The following is a 5,020-nucleotide window of genomic DNA, read 5'->3' as shown; positions in this document are numbered from 1 at the left end:
AAGTACAAGTTATTGAAAGTTTGTGGGATTTTGTTTTGGTTCTTTCTCAATCTGTAACTGCCCAAAAATCACATCGTATAGAGGGGCCACTTCCATCATCAGTTCATCCACCGATCTACCGATCGAAAAGGGGAAGGCGCTTGTTAGAACTTCCTAAAGCCCAAAGTGATGTCCTTAAAGTGCTTTGTTTGATCCAACCAGCAGTCTGAAACAAAAGGAATATTAAAATGTACTATAATATGCCGTATACACACACACACGAGAAAAGATCTTCGTATTTGAGAAGCCGCAACCTGCAACAAAAAAAAAAAAGTGACTTAAATGATTGCAGATTATTTTCTTCTTTTCTGACAAAAAAAAAAAAAAAAAAAGTCCTTTCAAGCTCACATTCCTGGAAGATGACTTTGTAACAACGTGACAAAATAATAGACACACAACAATCACCTTGATCACTTTGTGTCAGAGTCTTATAAACATCTGATCGTCCCGGATCAGATTTGTCCACATACTTATGGCCTCTACGGTGTGTAAAGAGGAAGCAGAAGGTACAGAGGTTACAGAAACCCAAACCAACGAATACAAATAAATGGAAGGGAGCTTCCTCAACATGACCTCCAGCATCCACATTCTCTTTAAAACGTGGAGTTTTTATACATTTGGAGAAAAATACATTTCCAGGTGTAAAAATAAATGTGCAGGTGAGGAACGGGGAGTATTTGGGAGTTTCCCTCCACGGCTGACGGAGTGACTGTTTGGTGCAGCAGTCGTTTGACAGACAGTTTGATGGTTTAAAGCTGCTGCCTGGTTGTTTTATTTTTGCTGTTGTTTGTTTTGTTTTTGGCACTTTGTCACTTTGTCCTGCCAGGAGTTAAAGTACGCAGCAGTGCTTCTTCTTCTTCTTGCCGCTCGGCCCGTTTTTGTCTTTGCTCTCCGCCATTTTCTTCTTGCGGACCTCCCGCATGAGGTCGAAGAACACCTGCGAGACAGAGCGAAGGTCATTAAAGAGACGATGTCACACGGGAAAGATGTGTTTCTAGGGAGCAGAGGAAGTCAATAAAGAGAGACAAGGTTCTGAGAGGCTCCACGCAGAGCTTTCTCCACAGCCCACCCAAGGGACCGATGGTGACTGTGGGTTGGTAGGTGCGTCCAGCCGGCAGGGGTGTGTGTGTGTGTTTCTGTGTGTGTGTGTGTGTGTGTGTTTGTGTGTGTGTGTGTGTGTTTTCTGTGTGTGTGTGTGTGTGTGTGTGTGTGTGTGTGTGGGTCTCTGTGTGTCTGTGACTGTGTGAGTGTGTGTGTTTGTGTGTCTCTGTGACTGTGTGAGCGTGTGTTTGTGTCTCTGTGTGTCTGTGACTGTGTGAGTGTGTGTGTCTCTGTGTGTCTGTGACTGTGTGAGTGTGTGTGTCTCTGTGTGTCTGTGACTGTGTGAGTGTGTGTGTGTCTGTGTGTCTGTGACTGTGTGAGTGTGTGTGTCTCTGTGTGTCTGTGACTGTGTGAGTGTGTGTCTCTGTGACTGTGTGAGTGTGTGTGTGTGTGTGTGTCTCTGTGACTGTGTGAGTGTGTGTTGGTTTGTGTGTGTGTGTGTGTCTCTGTGACTGTGTGGAGTGTGTGTGTGTGTGTGTGTCTCTGTGTGGTTCTGACTGTGTGAGTGGTGTGTGTCTCTGTGTGTCTGTGACTGTGTGAGCTGGTTGGTTTCTGTGTGTGTGTGTGTCTCTGTGACTGTGTGAGTGTGTGTGTGTGTGTCTCTGTGTGTCTGTGACTGTGTGGAGTGTGTGTGTTTGTGTGTCTCTGTGACTGTGTGAGCGTGTGTGTGTATTTCTGTGTGTATGTGTGTCTGTGACTGTGTGAGCGTGTGTGTGTCTCTGTGACTGTGAGCACGTGTGTGTGCATTTCTGTGTGTGTTTGTTTGTGTGTCTGTGTGAGCGTGTGTTTGTGTCTCTGTGACTGTGTGAGTGTGTGTGTGTGTCTCTGTGACTGTGTGTCTGTCTGTGAGTGTGTGTCTCTGTGTGTTTATGTGTGTGTGTGTCTGTGACTGTGTGTGTGTGTGTGTGTATTTCTGTGTGTATGTGTCTCTGTGACTGTGTGAGCGTGTGTTTGTGTTTCTGTGTGTGTGTGTGTGCGTGTGTGTATGTGTCTCTGTGACTGTGTGACCGTGTTTGTGTTTCTGTGTGTGTGTCTCTGACTGTGTGAGCGTGTGTGTTTTTGTGTGTGTCTTGTGTACTGTGTGTGTTTGTGGTTCTGTGTGTCTGTGACTGTGTGAGTTTGTGTGTTGTCTGTGTGTGTGTGTCTCTGTGTGTTTCTGTGTGTGTGTCTCTGTGACTGTGTGAGCTTGTGTGGGTTTCTGTGTGTGTGTGTGTGTCTCTGTGACTGTGTGAGCGTGTGTGTGTGTGTTTGTGTTTCTGTGTGTCTGTGACTGTGTGAGTGTGTGTGTGTTTCTGTGTGTATGTCTGTGACTGTGTGAGCGTGTGTGTGTGTTTGTGTGTCTCTGTGTGTGTCTGTGAATGTGTGAGCGTGTGTGTCTCTGTGTGTCTGTGACTGTGTGAGCGTGTGTGTGTTTCTGTGTGTATGTCTGTGACTGTGTGAGCGTGTGTGTGTGTTTGTGTGTCTCTGTGTGTATGTGTGTGTGATGTGTGTGTGTTTGTGTGTCTCTGTGTGTATGTCTTTGACTGTGTGTGATGTGTGTGTGTTTGATGTGAGCGTGTGTGTGTTTGTGTGTCTCTGTGTGTATGTCTGTGACTGTGTGAGCGTGTGTGTGTGTGTCTCTGTGTGTATGTCTGTGACTGTGTGAGCGTGTGTTTGTGTGTGTCTCTGTGTGTCTGTGACTGTGTGAGCGTGTGTGTGTTTGTGTGTGTCTCTGTGTGTATGTCTGTGACTGTGTGAGCGTGTGTGTGTGTCTCTGTGTGTCTGTGACTGTGTGAGCTTGTGTGTTTGTGTCTGTGACTGTGTGTGAGCGTGTGTGTGTGTCTCTGTGTGTGTGTGTGTGTGTCTCTGTGACTGTGTGAGCGTGGTGTGTCTCTGTTGTGTGTGTGTGTATGTGTGTGTCTCTGTGTGTGTGTGTGTGTGTCTCTGTGACTGTGTGACGTGTTGTGTTCTCTGTGTGTGTGTGTGTGTATGTGTGTGTTCTCTGTGTGTGTGTGTGTGTGTCTCTGATGTGTGGATTTGTTGTTATGTGTGTGTGGGGTGGTGTGGTGGTTGTATGTGTGTGTGTGTGTGTGTGTACCTTGTCGACGTTGGCTCTGGTCTTGGGGAGGCGGGCACTGGACCCCCACTGCTGGCCTTGGCGTGGCCGTCACAGACACCGCCCTCTCAGTCCGACTTGTTCCCCACCAGGAGCAGAGGGATGGCCTCCTCCTCCTTCACCCGCAGGATCTGCTCCCTGACACACACACACACACACACACACACACACACACACACACACACACACACACACACACAACAACAACACACACACACACACACACACACACACACACACACACACACACACACACACACACACACACACACACACACACAAGCGGTTAACACCGAAACACACGGACACTGGTAGCAATACGTAAACTGAAACCGCAGCGCCTGATCGTTCCCGTGGTGGTACCATAGGCGAACTCAATCTTGGCCCTGCGTTATTAGCTCAGCGCCCGTCCCATGTCTCCACCAGATCTCTAGCATCTCTGACCGCATACAGGACCCTCTCTGGCCGATCACTCTATCATCTCCACGTCTAGAAAAGAAGCCCTCCCGTTTGAGCTGTTTGTTAATGCGGAGGACTATGAAGCTCAGCAGCAGGTGTAATGTAAGAGGCTTACAGACGTGAAACTCACTAAGCCCAGTACAGAATAAATTAGGACAAACTTTATCTATGGATTTAGTGCAAGTAAACCAAATCACCTCCTTCTTTGTACGAAATTGTGAATAAGGTTGATGTAGGGCTGAGGCGATGTGGAAAAATCAGATATCGACATTCTTGAACAAATACATTGATGTCGATACTGCAGCAATATTCTAGGAGGTTGAGTGGGGCTTTAACAAAATATCTTCACACTTAGATTTTAGATAAATAATATTCAGTAATGTGGACATAATGTCTGACATAAAAAGTGGAAAGGCAAATAATAGAACAACTATAACAGTCTGGTAATGCAGCCTTTTAAACCAGGAAAAGACAACATAGGCTATGTCATATCACGATATGATGATATCAAAATCTAAGGCGATATCTAGTCTCATATCGCTGATAGAGTATAGTGTCCGATATATTGCAGTCCTAGGTTAATGTACTAACCTTTGACCTCTGGACTGTCTAACCAGAAAGCAGCTGGAGTTCAGAACTGAAGACAGTGGCAGCACAGAAAATGGGGACTGCAGCAACAGAGGAATCGGTGATGGTGGCAGCACTGTTTCATAAACCAACTCAAAGTTAAGTGACAAAAACAAGGGAGCTCACACATATTTAAGAATTAAATTGAAGCAAATTTGTTGCAGCTAAATTAAATATTACTTCAACATCACAGGAACTGTGCGCCGCAGCAACACAGGAACTGGGTGCTACATGAGATCCACACTAAGCTAAATCTCACCTTCTGGACATGAAGGAAAAGACAAAGAACTGGCAAAGAATTAGCGATGAACTGGCGAGGAACTGGGGAAGGCAAAAGCAGAGGAACTGGCAACTTCGGCAATCATTTAGTATGGTGGTAGTCAGCATTTCAAGTCACTCTCACCACTAGGGTCTTTAACATTCCCACCAATGACAGGACCTGCAGAACGAACCACTCAAAAACAACCGCGTCACCAAACCGGACATCTGGTAAATCCATGAGAGTGGCAATCCTCTTCTGGATCCGGCAAAGGCCGCAGCACAGAACCTGTCAACTTTGGCAGGACACAAACTGTAGACAGTTATCCTTGACAAGGACCCAAAGCTTCTTCAGCAAAAAGTGTGATGCCAGATGGGACCTTCCACAGCACCAGCATGTGTTCATCTTCTGTCTATCAAAGTCTTGACTGGCAATCCTCT

At 46.3% G+C, this 5,020-nt stretch overlaps 1 long non-coding RNA gene across 1 annotated transcript in view; it reads right to left on the bottom strand.

Moving 5' to 3' along the window:
- LOC120554625 overlaps positions 1-3,249 on the bottom strand; it is a 4,119-nt gene extending 870 nt beyond the window's left edge. Inside the window, exons 1-2 of the long non-coding RNA XR_005638538.1 lie at positions 3,218-3,249; positions 1-976 (exon numbers count right to left, since the gene is read on the bottom strand). The exon at positions 1-976 is cut by the window's left edge and continues 870 nt beyond it. This is a non-coding gene — a long non-coding RNA (uncharacterized LOC120554625). The remainder of the gene's footprint in view (positions 977-3,217) is intronic.
- Between the last annotated feature and the right edge of the window lie 1,771 nt (positions 3,250-5,020).

The sequence above is a fragment of the Perca fluviatilis genome, chromosome 24, assembly GCF_010015445.1.
Source record: "Perca fluviatilis chromosome 24, GENO_Pfluv_1.0, whole genome shotgun sequence".
NCBI classification, from domain to species: domain Eukaryota; kingdom Metazoa; phylum Chordata; class Actinopteri; order Perciformes; family Percidae; genus Perca; species Perca fluviatilis.
The sequence above is the reverse complement of the archived record's forward strand: the minus strand, read 5'-3'. Positions and strand labels throughout refer to the sequence as shown.